Raw genomic sequence first — 27988 nt, forward strand, 5'->3', positions numbered from 1 at the left:
TTCAAAGCAAACAGCCAATCGTTACAGTTATTTTCAGTTCAAATGATATTTTTCTATGAGAAGCAATAACATGATAGTATGATGTCCTAAAAACTGTGTAAAATCACTACATTTTTATTACTTCACGATAAAAATACAAACATACAGAGGCACCCTTACGCACGAATCCATGAGCGAATCCTTATCGTTCAGGCACACATAACTTTTTTCTCACCCGACGAATATGTTTGATCCAATATCAACTTTTTATTGTCTCATCTAGATCTTTCAAATGATATATGAGTTATATGTGTAAATTCCGAGACCAAACTTTATACAATTTTACCCAATCTTCCCTTTGACTAGGGTATCACTCAATTTCGCTAATAGGATATGAAACCTAGATTTTGTCATATTCTGTGTAACCATAAGTGATGAAGAGATAGTACCAATTAAATAAATAATAGCATCCTTGTAGAAATTACTGGAGGAATCATTGGAGAGATCTCTGAACCCATGGTGAATTATACAAATGAAATCTTGGAGGAACCTAAGAAGCCCTGGATGAATTCCTGAAAATTATTTTGGCAATCCCTGAAGAAAGTCCTGCAGAAACTCCTAGGAAATCTCTGGGAGAATTCCTGCAGAGATTTTCTTGGATCCATTGTAGAATTCCTCGGAGAGTTCCTAAAAACTAATGGAAAAATTCTCAGGACATTTCCCTGGAATTTAATAAGGCTACAATACTAGTCGCGGTAAAAAAAGTTCTACTTTGAGACATTCCTGGAGAACCAATTATATTGATGTATTCAAATTGGACACAATATTTTCCACGAGTGCTAACCATTGTCTGTTTACTTGTCTCGCTGTAAATCACATTCAAAATGCACACTTAAATTACTTCACACAAAGCTTCATCAGTTCAAAGCAAGCAATAACCCTAATAAATCTTAATCAGAAAGCACCAGTTAAATGGTTTATAACAGTTGTAAAAGACTTATGTATAATTTGGACCAAACACACCTTTTATTTAACAGTTGGTGGTTTTTGTAAATTGTATAACACTTTTTAGCGTGACGAAATCATGATCGTATATTTCTAGGCATACTCGGATAGTTTTAACGAAAATTTTAGTTTGACAGCAGCCTGGCTGCTTGTTGATTTCCAGTTCGCATCCCCAGATGCCTAGGGTAGATGTACCAATAGTGGAGGTACTAAGAACGATTGAACTTCATTTAACCGTCTAAATTCAAAAAGCGCTATTAATGTGCATGTTAATGTTGTAACGGGAAGTAACAATAATTGACTTAATGAGAAAAATCATTTCATCGCAGTAATCCACAGCATGTCAGTGAAAAATAATACCTCTACTATTAGTACACTGTTCCTTTAGCTGCGGTAAATTTTTAATTTGAGTTCCAATAGTTGCGGTATCCGATGTTTTCTTATGGGATCCTCCACTATAGCAACATTTTACCGCAACTATTGGTACAAGTAAGGAAAGTTTTAGTAATTTTAGTGATATTTCATCAGTTTTGAAGCAATTTGAACGCTCTTTTCAACTATTTCGTGTATAAACAAGGGATGGTACATAAATTATGTCACGCTAAATTTTAACTTTTTGAACCCCCTCCCCCCCTTTGTCACGTTTTTTGTATGAGTCCTCCGAGATTTTTGTAAGGCTTGTCACGCTTGGTTTGACCCCCTCCCCCCTCGGAGCGTGACGTAATTTGTGCATGACCCCCAAGTCAATACGTCGATTGGCAGTGTCGGTTCGGTGGCTAATATAATAAAATCAGTGAAAACGGCACTACCGCAACTATAGGAACACTCACAACTAAGGGAACACTTACCATACTAACCACTAGTGGAATGACACGCTCATCATGCTTGGCGCTGCATGTCTTATAGCCAGGAGGCGGGCTCAGAGAGCAGGGACGGAAATGGAGTGAAGGGGCGAAGCCGGCTGAGATGTGCCCAGACAAGCTGAAGTTGGAGGGCCTCTTTCCGAAGCACGATCCAATGTTCTGGCCACCAACGCCGTACGGTGAAGCAATAGCTGAGGAACGGCAAGTGTCTAACGATGAGTATACCCCATTAGGCATAAAGAAATTAGGCATAAGGACGTTAGGCATAAGGATGTTAGGCATAATGGACGTTAGGCATAAAGACATTAGGCATAATGGATGTTAGGCATCAAATACGTTAGGCATAATGGACGTTTGGCATAAGATAACTTGCGCGTTTGCTATTTGAAACACGTCTTATATCGAAAACCGTTCGGGCCAATTCACAAATTTTATTACGACAGGCCTGCTCAACCTTTTTGGCTCTTTTTCGACATAAATGGTAGGTGCGTTCGCAAAAAAAGACCGATATGAATCAAATTAGTCTCAAATGAAAGCTTGGTACTATATTTGTCTAATCCATGCTGGAAATTTAAAATTTATATTGACCTCTTTGATACCGATGCAATTAAGTCCAAAAAAAATGATCCGGCCCGCGGGATGGACTGATTTTTACCTTTGCTTGCATCGCTAGCAAAGAGTTTGATATTAAAATTTTCAACATGGATTAGACAGATATACTACAAAGCATTCATTTGAGACTTATTTTGTTCATATTGGTCTATTCTTGTGAACGCACCAACCATTTATGTCGAATAAGAACCAAAAAGGTTGGGCAACAGCACTAATGACATTAGTGTCTCGAAAGAACAGCTTATTTATAGAAGAAGGAAAATTTTCTGATTAAGACATTAGCAGCACTGACTCCAATAATTTTGTAGACATTGCAAGTATAAAGAACAGCCTTTAATTTAAAGAAGGGATAATCTCTAATGAAAAATTTGCCGGTTATATGTGTAGAACCAAACCCAAAAGATGAGCAGCAGGTCATGTACAGCGTCGTTCTTATTTTTGGCATTACTCACCAACACAAATTCTTCGCTTAGTGTTCTAACACTTCCACAGCTTTTAACCAATAGATTGCTTCGATACACGATTATGCTTCATGGCCAAGAAAGTGAAGAAAACGAAAGACCCCCTTCAGCATGGCTTTGCTCTATGATTACAGAAGCCTAGAAATTTACTTCAAAGGATTCACAACTATGGGATGAATGCAAGGCAATCGCATTTCAAAGGACATGCTTTTGATCTTTGAAGCCCTTCAAAATTATGAAAAAAGTCAGTACACTTTTCCAATAACTAATTTTAATTTTTTTTTTTTGAAAATTATGCCTATTGTCCATTATGCCTAACGTCCATTATGCCTAACGTCCATTATGCCAAACATCTATTATGCCAAACGTCCATTATGCCTATCGTATTTATGCCTAACGTCTTTATGCCTAACGTCGTGCACCCTCTAACGATGAGCTTGTTGAAGCGGTAAAGCGACTAAAATCGAAGAAAGCCTCTGGTCCAAATGGAGGTAGCGCTGAAAGCTGCCATCCTGGCATATCCGGACATGTTCAGGTGTTGCAGAAGTGCCTTGACCAAGGTTACTCCAGGTTAGATCCAGAAACAAGTACTGCTGCCAAAGGAAGCCACTGGGTGATCCAGTCTCGTTTAGGCCCATTTTCCTGCTGAATACGCTCAGAATACTCCTGGAAAGAATCATACTGAACAGGCTGACGAAGTGTTCGGAGAGTGAGCGCGGGTTGTCGCAAATGCAGTTCGGATTCCGCAAAGGCTAATCGGCGGTAGACGCTATTCGAGCAGTACTCGAGTGTGCTGGAAAGGCGTTGAAGCAGAAACGAAGAGTAGATCGATACCGCACCGTGGTCACGACAGTTGTGAAAAACACATAGCGCCATGTGAGAGTTCATCACCGCAGCGCTGCATAAAATGCAGGTTCACGACTAACTGTGCAAAATTCTAAAGAGCTACTTCCAGAACAGAATCCTGGTGTACGAAACAAAAGAAAGGCAGAAGATAATGCAAGTAACAGCGGGTGTCCCTCAAAGTTCCATTCTCGGTCCAACTCTTTAAACGGGATGTACGACGTAGTCTTGACACTGTGGCTACCCAGGAAGGTAAAGTTTGTTGGTTTTGCGGATGATGTGTGCGAGTCACCGGCTTGAGTCGTCGGTGCGCCAATGAACCGGAAGCCATCCTCCAACTGGAATCGCTGGGCCGACTTCGGCACTCTACCGGCCAACAACCGAATGAGAACAACGCGCAACGTTACCGGTATCAGGGGATATCTCTTCGTTGGGGAACTCTCCATCGGAGTAGGCTAGCTTCATCGTCGGGAACTACGCCGAGTAGTATTGATCATGACGAATCGCCGGTCGTCGGGCGCAAATTGTAACAAGCTTGCTGGTAGTATTTATCGGCGATTAAACCCATTTATCTCACTTATTTTCCATTTAATGGTATGATAAAAATTCTCCATCTGACAGTATTCCTCCAAGGTTGGAGCTTTTTTATATGGATTTTATCATAAACTGTTAACCAACAACCTACAACAGGCTACAGCACCTGCACAGTAACTCTACTCTCAATTTTATAAAACGTCATTCCTTGCCCCAAACGTTTGCACAATGACTCAAATGACATTATTTTTATTTTTTAATAGTTTCCAAATTTTCAAAAGCTTTCCAAATAATATAAGAATGAAACACTAACGCCATATTGATTTCAAATTTTGAGCGATTCAACTCTGAGAGAATCAGTCATGTATCGCAATTTAATTGTTGGAAAATGTCACATCTTCTAGTGAACATTTAGTAAATCTATTTATTTTTATGAGTAAGCCTCCTCCAACATTTTGCCCATCTTAGTTTCTTTGTCAATGTTTTTAGAGTTGAATATCATACCATTTTACTAGTACACAACAATGCTAGCATACTCTATGAAATATCATTTTAATCGTTATAATATACTTAAAAAGTTATTGTTTCTGGATTTAAACGTGTGTTTTGTCGTCACAACTTCGAAAGATATAGAAATCTTCACTCACAGCTAGGATGGCGAAGTTTATCCATATAGAGCTTAGTGACATTTGAACACACGTAGACTAACATACGCTCGTCATACACAGTTTGTTTTTGTTTTCCTCAAAGAAACTTGCACACACTTTCCAGACTCATCAAAATGCATATGGAAATATTACCCAATTTGAAAAATTTACACCCGGTTTCTGGGTGTTTTTCTAGACTGAGTGCATATTGTTTTCCTCTAAGGTTCACAACTACATCTACACTAGGGCACCCATACCATTGGGCGTGATAACCACTATACTCATGTGAACCAAGCGAAAGTGTTGCATGTTGTTTGAAATACTTAGTCCACCGTACCTGTTCTCTGAGGAGAGATTTGAGATTTATGCATATGGCTGGCACTGTTACGTGTCCGGACCCATTGCATAGTTCGGTCATTATTCTCTAATAGTCGCAAAGAGCTACAGTTTTCAAAGCTATTATACAACAAATTCCGTCCATTTGCCGGTGAGTTATCACAGCAAAGCGGTTAGTGCAATTAACGTTCCTCCCAACAGGGTGTGGTCGTAATTGCTTCGAGTAATATTCTGCTGTTCCGGTCAATAGCCAAAGCGCACGACGTATGAATCACTGACGAACCTAAAAAGAGCAAAACATCTGTTTGCAATAATTCCCATTTGCTGTGCATTGTGTGCACATAAATAGACCTGTTTAATATTCATGCGACTAATACTCGTCAACCTGGCGTGTGATTATCGTGACTCAACCCAGCAATATGTATGTATGACGAGAGCACAAACACGACTGATGTGATGCACATGAAATAACAAGCAATTAAATTAATTTACCCTAATCGATAGTTCAATATACAATAAAAGCGAACTGCGGTGGCAGACGAAGTACAAGAAAAAAAGTAAAATCCAATAGCAGCTATCGACCAGTTGAACGTGTGGTTGCGTTGCTGACGAAGCTGTTAGGATCTGATGGCTTGAAAACGTGATTTTTTCCACATTTTTATACACTTACGAACGTTTATTGGGAATCAGATTAATACCAATTAGCTTTGTCTGAAGATTTCAAAACAAGTGGGTCACTAACATGACGTTTGAATTGTTTCATAAATTGTTTCTTTCCTTTTTCCGTAAGAAAAAGCTAACTAAATGATAATGAAATAGAGTATCATCGTACCTGTCACACGATATACCAATGCAAAAATGGCAACTTAGGTAAAGAAAGCTCTCAGTTAATAACTGTGGAAGTGTTCATTGAACACTAAGCTGAAAAGCAGGCTTTGTACCAGTGGGGACGTTAATGCCATGAAGAAAAGAAGATATAACATGATTGATCTGCTTATTTGAAACAACAAGTAAAACGTTGTAAAAGTGTAAAAATACGTAAAATTCAACCCAGAAATCTTCAACATAACTTTGTTTTTTAGCTGTAGACGGTACCATAATGATAATACAGTCGAAACTCGTTATAATGACAACTTTTATAGTGACATAAGCTCTCTATAGCGACATTTTCCGGTCCCTTGAAATATATGTTGATGTTATGACTATTCTCTATAGTGACAATTCCCTACTACGATGGTCCCTTGCGATGTCGTTATAACAAGCTTCGACTGTAATAGCAACAAAGGAATTTTTGTTTGCTAGAATCCTATCTTCCGAGCGGAAGCAAAACTATCGAAAAATTATTACACCATTTTTCACAAGTTCTCAACAGAATCTTGTATTTTTTGTTAATTTGTGTTGATGTTAACCATAGTATCACCTGGTTTTTAATGGTAATTGGATTTATAATACAATTATTTTATTAAGAGCTAATGCAAAATGGCAATGAATTGACATCTGTTACATGGCACATGGTGATAAAAATAACAATATTTTTTTGTACTAAATACATTCCGTATAATTGTGTCTTCAACTTTCAAGAAGAATACCCCCTTGAAAAACTTTTCCTAAATGAGCTATGACAGAAGGCCTCACTGTATTTGTTCCGGGGTACCTTATGGACACTAGTAAATTATGTAATGCACGTGCATAAGTATCTCAAATGCTAGTTTTCATCGTCGTAACAAATCTGTTGACCGACTTAATCATACTGTTTCCACAGTAGAGCTTTTCAAATGATCAAATGATTTCAATCCTTCGTAGGCTTAACATATGTTCTTTTATCGAACACTAATTGAACCATAAACTCAAAACGAAAAACTTTTATCGCACCTAATGACCACTTGATTATCGCACACCGAACCGATGATGAAAACCAAATGCACAGCATTGTCCGTACGAAAACTGCAATCCAAATAGAGTCTGAAAAAACACAATATCAAAAGGTGCAAAACTTTCACTATCATCGTTCAATGGCACAAATTTGTGAAAACGCTCGGAGGAAAACAACTCTAATTGCCGCGCGCGCGCGCGTTTGAAAGCCGATATCATTCGGTGTGAAATCATAATTATCAATTAAGCCAATAGATGGAAATTTAACGTTTTTCTTTCTTTCCGCATCTATCATTCGCTTCTCCTCCCACTAAAGCGCGAACATTTGTTTGCTCTAATGATTCGGTAATGATGAATCTGTTGGGGTAAATCTTTTGATGCTTCCAATTCGGACCACCCTATATTTTATCGTTTTTTGATATGGTACACGGGTAAAAATGCGACACTCTAAAACAGGAGAAATCATGAAGCAGGATTTGATATCATAAACACAGGTCATGAAAACATAAGCACTTTTCATGTATTCAGATGCCTGTCATTTATGATTTCAATTTTGGTGCCGAAAAGTGGCAAGTTGAGTCATGAAATCATGAAACAGGATCCCTGAATCATGAACTCATTTCATGAAAACGAAACATTATACTTCGAATAAGATCCCAGTTTATTTTACCAATGGCAAGGTAAACAAATAATATTAAGATTAAAATTATTACTGCTTTTGTGCTGGTAGTTTTGTAATAAATCGTGAAAACATTTTCTTCAAATGTCAAGCTAGTGTCACATCTTTAGCAGGAACGCAAACTTTCCGGGTTTGTATTGCAATTTTAGGGAAAACTTTCCGTTTTACGGTGCAACGAAAAGCTACCGCAGCTGTCACATCGATGATTTGCACTGGTGAATCATCAGTAGGCTTCAATGATACCTTGGATACCGTCTTGATGATCGTTATTTATTGCTATTTTTCATAGCGTTTTCTCTTTCAAGCATACTATGATTGAACTGTTTGATTCAATGATGGAATGATTTCAAAGCCTGCGGTAGAACTTTGACAGCTGCGGTAGAACTCTGCGGCTACCGCAAACCGGAAAATTTTCTTAACAATCGTAATACACAAAATGTTGTTTCGAGCATCAATTAACTTGGCAAATGATCCTTGGGCTGGTGGATTGCATAAGTGATGAAATACTCCTTAACGACTCTTCGGATGTGGAAAGTAGAACGGGTCAACGGAATTTTTTCTTTCACTGTTGCGTTGCGTTTAAGTGCTGCAACGTAGGTATTTGAGATGAATATTTTTTCTGTGGAAATCCACCAGGGATGTTGAATAAAAGGCAAATACCGTTTTGGCGTTTTGTATGGCAATTTCTGCATAGCCTACTGCAAAAGCTACCGAGAAGTACAACGTTTTCCGGGTCAACTAGTTTCCTAATTCACACGTTACAAGTCTTATTTTTCTAACAAGCACTGATCCGCAAAGTAAAACACTTCAAAACTGGTTTGATTGAGAATTCAATTTTGCAGATTTTTTTGTAATTCTCATCACCCATATAAAGAATATTCGGAAATGTTGAGAATACAATTACAAACATAACAAAATTGTTTTCTCTAATGCAGATATGCAGACGAGTTTCTTGCAACTCTTACATTGTCTTATACTAGCAATTTTTAAGATCACATAAAACCATTTAGCGCACTTGAATGTAATAGTTTTTTAATAAAATCAACATTTTCTGCAGTAAATCTGTTATTTTGCTGAAAAAAAGATATAAAAATGAGTTTGACTAAACCAAGTAAGAAACCAAGACAATAAAAGTGCTCCAGCACAGTCTGCTTACCTGTGTTCCACTCTAATTGACTCTTGTTTGTAGACCTCGTATGTTGATGCCTATGCTGTGGGCATGTTAACAATAAAATGGACCACATTTAGTAAATTACCTCAACACAATCAAACACAAACACTACATAAACATTCATTGTCCACAGATTCCTTGAAAAAGGCATAATAAAAGTGGCTGAAACATCGAATGAAAATATAATATCCGTTTTTAAGCCTAACACACATAATTTAATCCTTGAGACGACAATTAACTGAGACATGATCAAATTTTTCATGGCATACTCTATCATTTGAATCATTAGAGAAAAACATACATGTAGCCAGTTTTAATCTACACTTTCATCTACCTGACTCGATATCAAATCAAGGAACTGCTCTAAAACTGAATTTCATGATGGCTTATTTGAACAGTTTTCTAAAAGTTTTTGTTCCATGACTCGTTATATCTAACTAAAAGTCGGTCATCCTGTATTGGAGTAATATAATAATTGTAAAAATAGAAATATCTCTAAAAGACCTATCTGAAATATTGACATTCTTTTTATCTGGTATTGTTTGCAAATTTTAACTTGTGATTTTCTGCGCTTTTGTTGATATTAACCTTTCTACCGGCAGCTTCAGTTTTTTACCTCAAAAAAATATTCAAACAGCGAGAACTTTTTAGTTTTTCCATGTTTTTGCACCATTTTTTTACAAATCCACAAAAAACTCATCTTTTTTTTAAGTATAAGTGTCGATATTGATCATTAAGGTTAATCATCCCGATTGCGCCTATGACATGGAAAAATACATTTTAAACATACATCAATGTCAATTCTGTTCTCTACCATCACAATAATTACAAAAAAAATATGTTTGTCAAATTTCCAATTAGCTTAATAATATAATATACGTACAAAATTGCCCCTTGTAGAGCCCCTTCTGGCTACACCACTGGTCCATCACCCGAAAGGCTTTGGGGTTTTTCATATTTCGACATGTAGAATCTAACAAAAATAGTCCGGTTTAAATCCCCGTGTAACACCATCGTGACCTTCCCTTGTGAGGATACCAAGCGTAAGTTGAACTCTATCTACTGTAATACATATAGAGTAAAGTGGGGCAAAAGCTCGAGTGGGGTAAGAGTTTCTTTTTAAGATTTCTAGCTCAATTCAAAGCAAATCTTATAAATGTCATAGTCGTTTGAATGCTATTCAAGTAAGAGACCTTCAATCCAAATATCATAAAAATCGATTGAGATTTGGAAAAGTTATGGCTATTTGTTGTTTTTCGACGTGAATATTGTAATTTTTGGTCAAACTTTCGTTGCATGGAACCAATTGAAGATAAAATCTTTTTCAATATTTTATGTGAGGGCGTTTCTATGCCTATCATAAGGTTGCTTTGAGGTGTATTAGTATTTGCATAAATGCTTGAAAACAATTTTTGGCCCATAGTGAGGCAAAAGTTCGAATCAGCGGGGCAAAAGTTCGACCCATGTATAAAATCACGGAAAATTTTGCAAATTGCCTAAAATCCACATGTTATTTTCAAATTCAGTTAAATTTGTCTGATCGTGTGAAAACTGTCACCAAAATTTTACATTTCCACTTAGTATTGCGAAAAACTGCTATTTTTGAGTATATTACAATTAACCCGGTTTTGGGCAATTTTTTGATGAAAATTTAGTGTGTATTTTTCGTCAAACTTAAGTTTACGGCTGGTGTAAAGTATGCCTGTCATAAAAGGATCGATATTTTGTATTTTAGCCAGCGAACTTTTGCCCCACACTAGATTCGAACTCTTGCCCCACCGGTGGGGCAAAAGTTCGAATAAGACAATCAATTTTGAACCTGTTATAACTAAAAATGGGTAAATATTTTGACACAAGTTTGTTCAACAAAATTATAGCCAATATGTTGAAGGTTCACTGTATGGTATTTGTTTTGTTTTAACTGTTATTGTTTTCCTGGAAACTTTGATTATATCACTAAGGTCGAACTTTTGCCCCACCTTACTCTACACATAGAAACATAGACGTATCACGCTGCAATCAGTGTCAGGGGTTCGCAAGACCACACTCACAGACCACTTTACACAGTATTGAATTGCATGAAATTAGATTACGAGTCGATTGAAAATCTGTGAATTAAATAAGTCCTCAATGTCCTTTATAGGAAAATTATATTCTCCCATACATCCAAGGATTACATGTGTTTGAATTCATTTCCGTGACGGAGAATCATAATTTTGGAATTTCCGTTGAACCAAATGTTGAACTTTACTTTGAATGTTGTTGCAAAAACACTTTGCCGAAGACACCAAATGCTGGGAATGCTTCGTTACCGATTTATTAATTCATTCCCACCAGATTGCGTTCCTGGCTAATAGTGCAATGTTGTGCATTTTACAGTCTCGAAAAAAATATCAAACCCCAATCCCTAATAAAAAAAGAAAAGACACGGACACCGTTTTCAGCCATTTAGCTGCACAGACTGTAACTTAACACTAGACAATGGACTAGCATGCTCCAATGGTACAGCCGAAAACATTCCTGACGAAAAGTTTCAATGGCTGCAGCGGGAATCGAACCCACACCCCATGACACGATGCGCTCATTGCCTGACAATACTAACCGCACGAAGCCCACAAAGCTACTTCTTTTTCTTTTAAAATATGTAAACTAGAACAAATCTCGCGTTGAGTATCATACAGGCGTATCTGCAGTGATCGATTTCTCTTCATCGATTTTCGCTTTACATTATTACACGAAATTCATTCGATTTTTGAAACATTTTACGGTTCAGTACGATGAAGGACGGTGAATACTTTCTACTGAGTCAAAAATAGCAGTTGAGAACAATCACCCGGCCAAGCAATTAGCTAAAGAGAAAATCGATGAAGAGAAATCGATCACTGCAGTTACGCCCTCATGATACTGAACGCGAGAAATGGTCAAAAAACCACTTTAGTCCAACCGTTATTGCTTTTGAGCACGTAAATGGCAGTATCACTCTTATATATATGTTGAATTTCAAATTATGACCTGAATATTATTCAAATCGGTTCATACATAACTTTAATCTAACCTTCTAAAGTTGACCATTTAGAATGCAAAATCAAAAAGTTGTCCAATATTGTATATTCAAAACATCATTCGTACATATATAAATAACCATAAGTTCAATTTGTTCTGAAGATCTTAAGAAATCTCAATGTTTCTAACAGTATACTTTCAAAGCTGGTTAAGCTCTATAGATAGGAAAGGAAGTATATAACAATAAATACCGTCAAACGGGGCTTCTTTTGACATTATTTCCGCATTCTTCAACTTTGAGGATTTGTAACTCTTAGAATAACGGATAGATATTGAATTTTCTTGCATATATTCAAGTTGTATATGTACGTAACAAATGTGCAAAATTTGAGGCAAATCCATCAAGATATAACAAAAATGCTTGAATAACGAAAAAAGTGTGTCATTCAAGACAAAAAGGGGCTACTTTGGACATTTCCACAATTTGATAATGAAATGATTTTTCCTTATAAATTTAAAACTGATTCTATAGTTTATCGCCCATTGTTATGTTATTGAATGTTTTTTCATTGATAAACATAATTTAGAATGATTGCAAAGCTAAGCTCGTAACAATTATACATAAACAACAAATTTCAGCGAAACATGCTATTCACAATTTTTAGTTTGCAATATGAAACCTAAACTTTCAAATTCCTCTCAAATGGAGTTACCAGTTACGAATCCTTGATTTTTAAATTGACATAAACGAACGATGTAACTACTAGGTACTGCGATGATTAATGAGTTATGTACAAAAACTGTCTTTTCTATTCGTACTGTTATATGAACGATATATAGAAGGATCACATTATTACCTGTAACTAAAAAGTAATTTTCATTAAAAACGCAATCTATGAAGTAAAGTTTTGCTAGATGGTAAAGAAGTAAAAGTTTGCTCTTGTGATATGCTTTTAGCCTCTTAGCAGTTTAGAGCTGGCTTAAGAGTAGTTTATTTTAGCAATTGAAGGATGCAATTGTTTGTACTGCAAATTCATATAAAATATTACGAATTTTTTTTAAAAATATTATGTTGTGAGTTTGTCATTGTTACGTATTGTTTTATGCATATTCATTTTTCCAAATATTTACTTTATTTTTATTTTGTGAAATATACAAACCAAAACATCATAATAAAATAAAAGTAGTAAAAATAAGACCATTGAACAACTATTTTGATAAAACAACAATTTCAAGCATAACAAATCACAAGATTTTTATGAAACATGACGATTCGATAGTTTTGTGATGTTCCTAATAACTTACCACGATATGGGACAAATTCAAACTATGCTTGCAGAGCCAATAATTTTATACTTTGAAAAAAAAATTTCGGGCTTTTTTTTAAATGTTTTCTTTTTTATCCAGTTATTGTTTATGTTGTTCTAAAAAAATAATCATGACTAGTGGTAGAGCATACATTGGTTAAACAAAGTGCTGAAGACTCAAAATTGCTCAGATTAATATTTACGCTGCAAATAAATACAGAAGGTGAGTGTCCAAAGTAGCCCTCGGAATCAAAAGTAGCCCCGTCCGATGGTACCTTTATATAGAATGTAGTTTACTCGATAGATCATTAATTTCCAAATTTCAGGACGATTTGAATTACCCCCAATAATGAATGTATAGACTTATGGCCAAAAACGAGTGATTTGAATTGTTCAAGTTAGCCCCGTAGTCTACGGATCAAATGATTATTTTTTTCCTTAATGTGTCATAAACATGATTATAAATATTGTTTAGTATTCGGGGCCCAGATAGCCGAAGCGGTAAACGCGCAGCTATTCAGCAAGATCAAGCTGTGGGGTCATGGGTTCGAATCCCAGCAGTCGAGGATCTTTTCGGGTTGGAAATTTTCTCGACATCCTAGGGTATAGAGTATTTTCGTACCTGCCACGCGATATACACATGCAAAAATGGTCAATTAGCAAAGAAACCTCTCAGTTAAAAAGTGTGGAAGTGCTCATAAGAACACTAAGCTAAGAAGCAGGCTTTGTCCCATTTGGGACGTAACGCCAGAAAGAAGAAGTATTCGGTTTAAAAGGCTGCATTTCTAGTTAAAATCAGCCACTAAAAGTTTGCTCACATTATCTTACCTCAGATTGCTACGCAAATAAAAACATTTCTATAAATTATTATGTTGATGCAGTTTGATCACACTGAAGACGACCTTACAATTGAGGTCTAAATACACGTATCTGTCAAAAGATACAAACTTTCGCGGAATTAAATGGTATATAGTCGCCTCTCCACATCTCGATATCGAAGGGACCATCGAAATATGGAGAGATCGAGACAAAGAACATTAATTTAATGAACACTAGATTGAAAATCACTCCGTTACTAGAAAAATAATAAACAAACAAACTTTCCAAATTGTTTTGAATCACTTAAATTTGGTCTAGTAACCTTTTATAATGTTCATATCGACATATGGAGAGAAAATTGGGAACAAAAAATCAACAGGAACACATCGAGATATGGAGATATCGAGATATGGAAAAATACATCGTATGCAGAATGAAGGAACCGAAGAAATAATCGACTTAGAGAGAGCTATCGAGATGTGGGGGTGGGACATTTCGCATAAAGACGTTTCGCTGTCCTTACGCATACGGACGTTTGGCATAATTGACATTTGGCATAATCAGAATTATGTGCCTTCTTTAAAATGCTACCTGTTCTTGTATGAAGTTGCGTTATGCGAAACGTCCATTATGCCAATCGTCCGTATGCGAAACGTCCTTATGCGAAACGTCTTTATGCGAAATGGGTCACCCCTTCGAGATGTAGTACATCGAGATGTGGAGAGTCGACTGTAATAAAAAATGCTTATATTAAATCGCTTCAGCAAAATGTACTAAAATACTGCTGTTTTGTTTCGACAACCATTTCCATCAAATTACCTTAAAATATCAATAGTCAATGAAGTGGGTTTATTGAACGATTTTAGTGAGATTTGTCCTTCTGGCCAACATTTTTATGTAGTGCGGCCACTGTACTGCGTTTAGAGTCGTTTGGTTTAGGCTGCCTATCGTTTGGGATAGATCACGCACTACACATCTCATATTAATGGTACGACTATAAGCGCAAAAACAGAAATTTACCATGCTAATTTGGATTCAACAGCGCCGAGCACTTAACATGTGTAATCGAACCGACATTGGTATGAGATTGACGGCGCCAAAGCAGATGAGCGCCTATAATTTGTAGATTAGGCATTGCCAAAGCATTTTGTTCGCCTTGTGAAACTAATCCATCATTAACAAAACGAAGATTTCACTTCGGTTTACGTAGGTACATGCATGTGCAGTCTCGAACAGATGGTGGATTGCTGGCGTTGTTGCGCTGAGTCTGGGGTAGTCAAACTGTGAAAGAGCAATTTTCACAAATGCAAACCGCTGTTTCGTTGGTGCACACGAGTTTTAAAGGCATTGATCGTTCAAGTTGTCTGGGATAATCGCCCTTAAACGGCATAATTGTGCAAAAAAGTAGTGCCCTGGGAATGTGGTTTGTGGTCAATAGCTTATCTGTAAACAAATGTTTATATTTGCATTTTCATGTCAAAATTAAGAGACTAGATGACTGTATATTGACTTTATTTTCAATTGGACCAGCGATTCCTAAATCAAAATTGTCCTTGCAACTTTAAAGCTTTGATTTTTTTTATTTTAGATAAATTACAAAACGACTTGGGCAGTTCGACAGCTTGCAAAAAACAATAGTGACATCAAAAACAAAAAACAGCTCCAACATGGAGCCAACAAAAGGCATCAATGAAATGAACTTCAGCTGACCCATCGACTACTAACCGAGCAAACGTATGCATTGATTTTCTTTACCCTGATACTCAGCAAAACCTATAATTCAATTAAATTTAAAGGCCATTCCCATTGACTTCGCCCATGAGGAAGGCCGGCAAAGGCGACGTATGTGATGCCATGCGCCCCAGTATTGCGGCATACACGATGAGTGTTGTTTCGGTATGGTATGTATCAAATTACCTACCAGCAACACAACATTCTACCGACAAACATCCGCTCCAGCTTTATTTCGCACAAAATATAAACACATTTTCAATCAACCAAATGGTGATTGCTAGTGACTATACTGGGCACTCAAGGTGTGATGTTTCTTGTTGGAAAAGTCAGTGATTTGAAGGCGAGATACATCATGAGCAACACGAGCAGGACTTTATCTTAATGGTATGAAGTTGTTGCACTTAAGAAATTAATTACACAATGAAAAACAATTGCCCAAAACTGGCTCGATATATGTAAAAGTGGAAATGATCTAATAGATGAAATATTAACGATCCTATTTTTTTTCTTTCATTACAGGTAATTTTATCTTTCATCCTTCGTTCAACAGACAAGAGCAAGGTTTAGTTTTCCACTAAACTAAAGGCAAGTCCCCAAAACGGAGCACTTACACACAGCCCTCTCTATTTTTCATGCCTCCTCCTGTGTCAATGTGAGTATTTGGAAACCATTGATATTCCCTTAAAGTTTTGTTTTTGTTGAAGCATGCATGCTAGTTATAAACTTTTTTTTTTCTTAATATTAATTTTCGTTTTAATTTTATTTTGTGATCATATATTAGGGAAGGTGTACCGTCGATGGGGGTGACAATCGGTCTAGGGGGTGAGAAATATGTTTTGTGAAATATTTCAGCTAATAACGCTGATATTACTAAAATTAATAATTCATATGTTAGGGAACATATTATTACACATAATTCATAACAATATGCATTTTTAGAAATAGTAGTTTTTGTTTACTACATCAATAAACTTGCATGTTGAAACTAGATAAAATTTACAACATTAAATTTCTGCTGTACAAAGTATGACGCATGTACTCTAGCCTCTATCGTTGTATTAGTAGAATGTTGAAAGTCTTTTCATTACACATCACAGGTATTTTCCGGAATCTGTTTGATTTTCCCACAAAAAAATTTTTTTTTTCGGTACGATGTCTAAAACATTGAAAATGGGGGTGAGATTGGGTCGAGCAAGAACGATAGTAAATGAAGTTCCAAGTCAACTTTTTTGACATTTTACGGTGCCGGGTGTTCTCTTTTTTCATTAAGATGTGTTTATTCTTTTTAAATACAGCATCTCTGAAACATCAAACAAGTCTACTTGAGTATTCCGTGCATTGAATAACAATACAACGCATTTTGACAACTTCTCAAACCAGCAACTGTGTTTCGTGCGCAGCAACATCGTAAATTTTTATCAAAAGGGTGTTTTTTTTCTAAATTTGATTATTTATTAGTGTTTTCATATTATAGAAACATCTCACGGAAGTACAAATGAGTTGGATCGCTAAAATACTGGGATTATGACGTCAACTTCTGCCTGAAATTTATTGATCGTGGAATGTCGCACCGAAATTTAACTATTTGCGAAGGTTTAAAATAATCACTGTTTCAGTACACCTCTGGGAAAACTGAATAGGCTTTATGGCAATGGGGATGAGACTTTGAAGACAATTTGAGAGAAACACCAAGAAAATTTATGTAAACTTGACGATAAATGTTGGGTTTACATATTTTTTCTCATAGCTCTTCAGTTTTCAGTATAATCTTTCTTTTAAGTGGGTTTATCATACTTGTGAAACATCTTAGATATCTTTTTGTCTTGTTTGCATCGTTTTTTATCAATATTTTTCGGTTGTGAATGGTTTTGAAATCATTTTTTCAAAAACAAGTTATTTCAATTACAGTGACCCAATGTCACCCCCTCTATGGGGTGAGATTGGGTCATTTTTCATTCACTTGTGGTGCCGCTGTGAATAAATATTTTTCTTTAATTTTTGGTACAGTTGTTAATGTACCATCAAAGTACATACACACCAAATTTGAAGTTTATTGGAGTTAAATTGCGATAGTTATTCAAAAAATAAATCGCACATATCCCTTTTTGACCCATTGTCACCCCCAACGACGGTACAGGTATTCGCCATGTGCCAGTTATTCGCCACCCCTGATTATATATCGTTTTACGACAAATAGTTTAAGCTTGTTATAACGATATCGCGAAAGACCATCGTAATAGAGAAAAGTCGTTAAAGAGAATTGATATAACATCAAAATATTTTTCAAGGGACCGGAAAATGTCGCTATAAAAGTTGTCGTTATAACAAGCTTCTAATATATATGGTTGCCAATTGTTTAGTGTTCGCTAAATTGCTTTAAACAAATATGGAAACATTTTTAGACACCTCAAAATTTGCTAAGAAAATAATAGAAAAAAACATAGGGTAAGTGTACCAGTTATGGACATAGTGGTTCTCTACTTCGCCATACGAAATTACTTTAATGCCTACAAATTTTGAAAATTTTTGTGTGCCGTAGTAGTTTTAAGATATATCTTGATGTTAAAGCATTCAAAAAGATTTAAAATGTGGAAGTTATCAAAATGTCACATATGGCCAAATAGGGAACCACTATGGCCATAACTGGTAAACTTTCCCTATTCTCCTTAAAGTTTTTGCTCCTTTGCACCTTGTTCTGCCATGGTGTTCCTGATTCGCCACCCTCCATAAGAAATGTGTACCTAGTATTGTTATTTGATTTGTACATTCGACATTCTGCCTCACAGTGGAGTACTAAACACTAAGCTGATCAAATAGCTCTGGTTTTTGGTCTGATTTTAAGAAGCGGTCCGAATCTCATCAGAAAGGTGCCGATCAGTAAAAAGATAGCCTCACACACGTTTGGAACTACTTCTATACCTGGTTCACCGGAACATTTGCAATATCCATAAAAATGATTAATTTATAAAATCATCCAAGGCAGCCGCAGTTTCTTGCAAACTCATCAGAGTTCGTTATTATATAACTAAATAGATTATTGAAACTGCCCACGGACATAAGTGACCATTCAACTTCCTTTGGAAGATTCGCAAAATTGGTCATAAAAGTCATTCATCGCACAGTTGCGTTTTGTTTTTCAAACACATCAAAACACATAATTAAAAAAACATGTATAATTTGTAATACACGTATAATTTTAAATGTTCATGTCTAAAAACTACCTTGACTACTGAAATTTATTACAAAAATAATCAATTTTATTATTGAAAAATGTCATGACAAGACATCCGTAAGATCTAAAAAAAACTACGTTTGTCGAGTTTATTTTTACAAGATGACCATTGACCAGTTATACGGTTGCTCCAGATCCCACCTAAATCCATGAGCAATCCCAATCATCCGTTATGTTTAGTAATTGATTTATTTAAAAAAGAAAAAATTTTTTTTGATATGTTTGAAAAAAAAAAACCGCAGTGATCTAGGATAAGTTTCATGAAATGCTAATTTTTACGGATGTTCCGGATTTCCCAGGGGCCGTTATTGTGACCACCTAGGTCCACGAATAATATAAATTATCTATTGCGTTCCATAATAAGGAATTCTGATGAGTTTGCAACCTGTTTTGAATTATTTTCATGAATTGATCATTTTTACGGATATTCCGGATTATCCGCCGGAGAACCACATTGTTTACCATCGGAGCCAAGTACTGCACAACATGTAAGAGACTATTCCTGCATTAAACGGCACTTTTCTGATAAGATTTGGGTTACTAGGCAACGAAAAAACAAAAATCAGAGCTACTTAATCAGATTTTAGTGAAAAACAAGAAGAAACAGACATACTCACATCTCACAAAAACGGGGCGGGTTTCAGCGGGGTGGCGCCAACGCTGAATGCTAGTATAACTATTCTCTTCTACCAAACGCCAAAAATTTCGAAAATCTGTTGTAGCATTGCTGAGAACAAGCATTTCGAAATTTGTAGTTTCATTCTGAACATTTACGGTTAAAATTAACGTAACGCGACACCATAACTTTGTACCTAGTGTAACTTTTCGAAGAATGGTCCGATTTTAATTTTTTTTTTGAAACACGTATCTTGACGAGTATGAAGAGAATCTAAAATATAAGAGTTCAAAAAGAAGTATTTATTCTACAATGTCAAGTAGGCAATTTTGGTAACGCGACACCATAACAATGTGACTTTTTGGAAAAAATACGTTTTCAAAAAACCAATATTTCGTTTGATACATTTAAACCCGCACATAACAATGCCATCTTATACCCTTCTAGTTAACGGATAAGGAAGTCATATAACACTTTATAAACTATGATATAGGACTTTTAAAAAATGTTGTCAATTTCTCACGAATAAGTTATATCAACTTTATATAACTTTTCAGGTATATTTTTTATGGTATTTTCAATCAAACTTCGCCACCCCAATTTTTAATACAAAAACAAAGTTTCTGATTACTTTTTATATTCTTCCTGCTAAGCATGGATTGACAGCTTTCGTTTAACGTATTGACAATAATCAAAGGTCCTTTGATTTATGTATAAACAATACTTTTTCTTAGGGTGGCCAAAACTAGTATACCCCCCCTATAAGATACCAGGTAACGAATTTCCTTTGCCTCATGGTGATGTCCACGATAACTATACAAAGCCATTATGAAGTACGGTTTTGTGACGGTCCAGGCTTATTTCAAAATGAAAATTTTACTGACTTTCTTGAACATGATATAGGGTAGAAGCACCGGTTTTGGCCATACGCCAGTTGTAGCCATAGGAAATCATACACCGTTTTACATAGCCAATCCGCATGAAACCTTTTGTGTTCAGTAGACAACATTCACATGATAGAGCTACCTTCATTTATTCGTCCAAATTGATTCAATTCATTTTCCATATAATTTTAACTCCCATACACCTAACTTTGCCAGGGCACTCCTAATTTACACGTTAATGCTTCCAGTGGACAATTTGCCCTTTGAAGGAAGCACTACACTAGACAACGGATTAGCATGCAACGCCCAGTGGCACAATCGAAATACGTTCCTGACGAAAAGTTTTCCGGACTGAAGCGGGAATCGAACCCACACCCCTTGACACGATGCGGTTAAATGCTTGGTAACACCAACCGCACGGCCACGAAGCCCACATTGGCGATTCAAACCATCGAGCAAGCAAAATATGACTAGAACTTTTGTGTGAGACATAGTTTAATAGAAACATACCGATTTAATGTCGATTTAATCTTGTTTTTTCAATATGCTTGCAGCCTTAATTTAACTGTTCTTTTGTCCCTTTTTTAAAGTTTGTACAAAGTTCCAGCAAACATTTTTGTTTAATTATTCTGAATCGTCTTCTATCGTATGTGAATAAATTATTTTGAAACTCACTCTGCAGACGTGAATTCAGCTTGGTACTTTACACAGATTTACATATGTAACGCTGCATAGGGTAACCAATATATTTTGGACCTCTATATATTTTGGACCCTCTGGACCATTTTCCTGCAAATTTTCCAGTTAAAATCGAAAGACCAATACAATCCGCATGCCATTTGGAAAGATAGGACCATTCCGCACTTGCATCAAGCGTTTGTGCATGGAAAATGTGTTTATTTTATCTGAAAATAAATTAATTTAATCGGTTCATCCATGCAACCGTTACAACACGTTACACACAGAAATTGAAGACGTCAGTTTTTTTTTCAAATGTAAACAAAACACTTTTTTCTAATTTCTGAACTGAAAGCGTAGAATTCCGTCGCTTTTTCATTGTCAATCGATTGATTAGACTATGGGCAAGCATATTATACAACCAGTGCCGTGGACTTTGTCGCCAAACGATAAAAAAATGCCGGGGGTCCAAAATATATACTTTGAGGGTCCAAAATGTATTGGTGTGTCCAAAATAATGAAAAACAGTGCATCACAATTCAATTATTTTCGACGTCTTTTGGATCTTCTGATTCTTCGTATCCACTGGATACGAGTAACTGACACTGAAGAAGACTGCAAGTGGTAGTCGAAATACGCGTATCTGTCAAAGATAAGCATTTAGGAGCGGAATTAAAAGGTACACGGTACTCCATCTACTTTAAAGTTTCTCTATTTGAGATTCTGCTCAGAGGATTCGAACATTCATTAAAGAGTAATAAAACGAAATTCAAAGCGATGACATTTAGTTTTTTCGACATGAAGGCTATAGAGATGCAGTGAAAATGCTTTAGCAGAAATATAGTTTTTTTTTAGGTTACACTCAAATTTTATTTCACTAGAAAAATAATAATAAATCCTGTTAATTTTGAACAGTTTGCTTATAAAAAAATTTCAACTCGATGACATGTAGTTTCATCGACATCGATTTGACTGTAGTCCAGTGACAATTTTTGGGTAGAAATATAAAATACTGATTACACTAAAAATTGTTTCATTGAAAAAACTATCAACCACTTAAGGTTTCCAACCTGTTTGCATATAAATCATAATTCATAGTGATGAAGTCTAGCTTCTTTGGTATAAATTGGCTTGTACAAAAACAGTGAACATATTTGAGCAACTCATAATTCTGGGTTTGTGCTAACGTAAGAACTACCGTACACTCACAATACACGACGTGAATCTGGACACAACACTTATTGCTCTTACAAACATAAAAAGGAATTTTAAATCACCTTTTTCGTCGACCAGAGTTGCCCATTTACAGGACGCTGTCCAACTGAACAGTGAGAGAACAGTGATTGGTTGGACATCGAGCCCAAAACCGGTCAACGAAAAAGGAAAATTTTAAATCATTTTTATGTTTGTAAGAACAATAATTGTTGTGTCCAGTCTCGCGTCGTGTATTGTGAATATTTGAGCTAACATAGAAATTTTGGATTGAACTTTTCTTTATCAAAAACCTACATGAAACTCTAGGTTTTCAACCTCTCTGCTTCGTAGCCGTATGGTATGTTTGCCGAGTTGTAATGTAATTTTAAGTAATACTCTCAATTGTACAAAAACATTGGTTCCACTCGAACAAAAATTAAAATTATTCTAAATTAAAAATTATTTTGCTTAAAAAACTACAAGAAACAATAGTTTTTAACTTGTTAGCCTACACATCGAAATTCAAAGCGAAGATATATTTTTTTTGTATTTATTTACTTATAGATATATGGTGAACATGTTTGGGGTAAAATAAACAATTCAGATTACATTCAAAATGTCTTTTTTCCAAAAAAAAAAAAAATGAAAACACCCCCATAGTTTCGAAAAAGTTTCTAATAAATGCAAACTCAAAGCGATGACATTCAATTTTTCCGACATGAATTTCGATCTTGAAGTCTAGAAAGTGTGTTTGAGCAGAAATAGAAATTTAAAAACACTCAACATTTATGGTAATTTCATGTATTTTTTTTAAACAAAGTATTGATTGTAAAAGTCTAGTCAATGCGTCAGAGCAGAAATAAAACGTTTTGTTTACATATTTTTTCAACTTAAAAACTACTAAAATCTCAAAGTTTTAGCCTGCTAGCCTGTAAATCAAAATGCAAAGCAATGACGTGTTGTTTTTGGCAAATATTTGGTTTGTGATGTCCAGTGAACACGTTTGAGTAGAAATGAAAATTTCAAATAACACTCAAAACTTATATTACTTAAGAACAAGGAAACACCGTATTATTAACCTTTTTTTAAATCGAAACTCAAAGCGGTGATATGTTATTTTCCGACTCAAATTTATTTGCATAAGATTTTTGGACAGAAATAAACAATTCACTACTCATCATATCAAATTTTGATTTAAAAACGAACAGTTACAAAACTGGCTGTTTTTTTTTTTGAATACATATAATAAAAATTTCCTTTTCCTTTTATAAGCTTATTAATGTTAACATGTCTTTGTTTTATTTATTTGATTGGATGGCATCAACAGACAAAACAGATCCCAATTATACGTCATTACTTATTCTAGTTTAACAATTATTACCAGTTACAAACAAACCCACAATCAAAGATAAAAATATAAATACAATATCATTATTCGTGCAGAAATGAAAGAAAAACAGCTTTTAGCTTTCTCCGGATTGTTTTTTGGGATATTGGGAAACGTGAAAGTCGAAACAATTGTTTTTTATTTTTTATTTGCAGGCCAAAGGATTAAAAGGAGTTTGTGTAGTTCCGAAATAAAATAAATTTTAAATGAACTTGTCAAATGTCAAACATGTTCATCAGGCTTATATGATAGAATTTATAGCGACAAACAATATGTTAAAAAATAGTTCAAGAAATGGGATGTTAGTAATTTTTAAAATTGGAATCAATTTAGAGAGTAATAAAAAAAATATATTTCTGCATACACATATCGAATATAATTCAGAAGTCATGTTTCAGTCAAGAAAACCATCAGTTTTTGCTTTGAATTTTGCTTTATAGGCAGGTTTTTATTTAATTTTGCTTTATAGGAAGGCTTTGATTTGAAATACATTGTGAGTGTAATCAAAGATTTCTATTTCTGCTACAATATGTTTGCCGGGCCTGTAAAATTAAATTCATGCTTAGAAACCTACGTGTCACCGGGTTGAACTTTGATTCAGAGGAGAACAAGTTTTAAAATAGGGTTTTCGAGGTTCCTTGAGTAAAACAAATTTTGAGTGTAGTCAAAAATTTATATATCATTTCAAACATGTGAATTTGGGTTCTGGATCTTATCTTTTACCAAGAAAGCCATAACTTATCACATTAAACATTGTAACATTGTTTATTTGTGCTACAAATCTGTACCAGGAAATAATTTCTGTTAAAAAGCATTAGGTATATGATCTATTTAAATAACTTTTAAGTGATCTTGAGAATTGCGCAAAATTTTTGAAAATCTCTCAGAAAACGACGGAGAAATGCATTGTCAAATTTTAACTTTTTCTGGACCTTTTGTGGTAAGCGTAAGTTTTCTCCTCCTAGGCAGTAAAAGAGTTGAACTTTTCCGACTGAAAATATTTTTTGCAACTCTTACTGTCAGGGCTGGAAACGGTCATAGTAGTAGGCTTGAATTTCGCGAAAATCACGGGGCTTCTCTCACTATAGTAATTTAAAAACGTGAATCTCATCAAGTAGTCTATGTTGGGTACTGTTTTGTCTCTAATTTCGAACAGACTCATATTGCGAACACTCGCTTTTTGTATGGCGATTAGGCTGAAATATGTCATCAAATTACAAGGAAATGACAGCCAATTGCAATTCAATTTAAACATGTTTTAGACCTCGAGAAAACTGCTGATTCTCAAGTTCGAGGACAGTAAAACGAGCTCAGATCAATTTATTTGCTAAATTATTCATTTGAATACGATTTATTCGTACTGTTTGGAAATCAAGGTGTTCGGAATATGAGGCAGAATGAACACAGTGTTCGGCATTTGAATCAAAATGTTTTTCCCTTCTTTTACATAAAAGCAATTATACTTAACATATTACAAAAAAAAACATTTTTACCGGCACACCTAACAGCTAACAGTCAGACTTTGCGAAAGATATAAATTTTTACAAATATCATCTAATAAGATGCATTTGAAGTCACTGTTGGCCTTAAGTGTTCGGGACTTAAGCACAATTGTGGAATACCTTGGGCGTTAACAATTTAAAAAGTGGTAATTTCCATCATATATGAAGATGGTATTACATTGATAGGCTTAGTAGAAAGAAAATTATCCATTAAAATGTTGCAATTGCATTATATTGGTAATTCTAAGATCGATCAATTGGTACTTAAATACATGAAAGGAAGCTTATTCTGTAGTAATTTTAGATGAAATTCCTGGTACTGATGATGATGATTGTTGCTAACTCATCCTTTGATTTCAAATTAATGACAATCAGTTGACTTTGCACTGACATTGCTGAAAAAGTATCAGAATACTTTTGGCATTCAAGCGCATCATTTTTCAAATCAATATGAACTATGCGCACTGAGTTTTATTACTGTGATATTGATAGCTTCATTGTCATCATGGCTGCCAAAACGAATGACGGGAAACTAAGCCGTAATGGATTATTAGATGTATGTTCAGCGAGATTCATCAAAAATTCTTTTACAGGGATAATTTATAATTCTTTCTCTCGTGAGTGAGATAATAGAACTGGATGATATCGGACGGCCTTGACCTGGTAACCATGAGATGGCGGGCGCAAGAAACAAAAAAAAATAAAACAAAAGCACAAAAAGAAACAATAAAAGCGAAATTTTCAGCTGGGAAAATTACCACCTCCGCATAATAAGCCGCCTTCACCTCGGCATCGGCAGCTAGCAAAGAGCCAAGAAAGAAACGATCGGGTAGGCAATAATTAGGCGAAAACGGATAATGGAGTTTGGTATCGATTTCCAACAGCCAGCTCTTTTTCTTATTCGCCTTCAATGAATGCCGCCGCGCAGTCGATCTTCTGTTTTCTGTTGTTTGATTTTGCTTTTCACGGTTGATTGACCACTCGTCACCCGCGCGAGAAGTGGAGAAATTCTTTCCGGCTGTTTCGTATCGCTTCTGCTTTTTTTTTTTTTGCTCTTGTAACACGTTCAGTTGTGGAGTGTCTTCATAAACTGATAGGTAGGTCACGGTGTGTCTGAAATCGTGATTTGAAAGTTTTCTGTTGATACCAATTGACTATTCTTGCATGTGTATATTGTAAGAAGATACTCTATGCCCTGGGAAGTCGAGTAAATTTTCTTTACTGAAAGACCCTGAACCGGTGAGAATCGAACCCACGACACGACAGCTTGGTTTTGCTGAATAGCTGCGCGTTATCTATGGCTATCTAGGCCCCTTATTTATAGTGTCCATTTATATAACAAAGGCATATAGAAACTCAATATCAAACTTCATAGAAAAATGCTAAGATATCATATAATTTAAATGTCAAATGTTTACTTGACTAACAACTTCGTTGGTTTACAAATCAAAATGATGAACTGTTAGGATATATTTTGAAGCATGTGAATACCCCTTCAAAGGAGTCCAAAACCTTTAAATCTTTAATTATTCAAACTATATCCTTCGAGAGGTGGGTGCCTAATTGGTGAACATTTTCTTGTTGTTAACGGTTCCAGACACACCGTGCGGGTACCCCGATGCTATTACTTTTCGGACGTGTAAGGCACCTGCCATGCCACGTGAAATGGCTTTCGCGATGCCCCTCACGCCGCATCATCTCATTCACGGTCTAACCCACAGAGTAGGGGAGTGATGACCAATATGGGGCTTTCACTTTTTCCACCAATCAGTCAGAGCCCGGTGAATAGTGCAATGTGCTCTTGAAAAAGTGTACGCAATGTCGGTCAGGAGCAACGTCTCTTTCGCTTTCGTTGGTGGTTGCAAATTGTACGCTTCTTCGATGCATTCAAAACGATTTTTGATTGAGTAATTCTAGGGTGATGATGTGAGAAAATTATACTGTTTCGGAGTGGTGTTTCATTTGCAGTTTCCGATTCGATTGCTTGTGGTAAGTGCCTATTAATCATTGAATTGATTGCGGACGTAGATTGAAGATGAAAGAAAAATGATAGATTTTAGCATCAGGGTACTCAGCCATTTTCAGTTTAATCATTATTGCTGAGTGTCTAAGGATAATGTGAACAATATTTTGGGACTTTCCCAAAGTTATTTAAAACAGTTTATGATAACTGTTAAATAAATAATTCAAAGGCAAATCAATTTATCCTTTGATTGGAACTAGGTCTTGGCTAATTCTTCAAGCTTACAGCTTCGCCATATGATTGGAAACATATTTTATAATATATAAGCGATATCAGCCATTACTGCACAGTCTTAGACATTTTCAACATTCAGCAGTTCTTGTTTTAAAACATACTTGACAAACGGATTACAACAAAATTGTAACCCAATTGGAACATATTTTGTTTCAGTTTTGTTGGAAGCACACTGAGTTGGTGGAAGAATCATCAACATAATAGAAACAAATCTTTGCGCATCGTACCTTCGTACTGTGCATACCGTTTTGATTCATATTACGGACACTTAAGACCTCAGTGAAGTATAACTCATCAGAAAGCATATAAAATAAATCATTCTGTATGATTCCTCCACGTTATCGAGCCTTCAAAACAATTAACTTTCGAATGG

At 35.5% G+C, this 27988-nt stretch overlaps 1 protein-coding gene across 7 annotated transcripts in view; it reads left to right on the top strand.

The window, feature by feature from the left end:
* The window catches only part of LOC5565208 (serine-rich adhesin for platelets), a 306053-nt gene that overhangs the window by 132146 nt on the left and 145919 nt on the right, over positions 1-27988 (top strand). The window contains exon 1 of one of the 7 annotated variants that reach the window (XM_021849628.1): positions 16455-16517. The exons of the other annotated variants lie outside the window; for them this stretch is intronic. The gene's annotated coding sequence lies outside the window, so the exon portion shown is untranslated. Of the gene's footprint in view, positions 1-16454; positions 16518-27988 lie in introns of those variants that run through there. 7 annotated transcript variants of the gene reach the window in all.

The sequence above is a fragment of the Aedes aegypti genome, chromosome 3 (genome assembly GCF_002204515.2).
Source record: "Aedes aegypti strain LVP_AGWG chromosome 3, AaegL5.0 Primary Assembly, whole genome shotgun sequence".
NCBI lineage: Eukaryota > Metazoa > Arthropoda > Insecta > Diptera > Culicidae > Aedes > Aedes aegypti.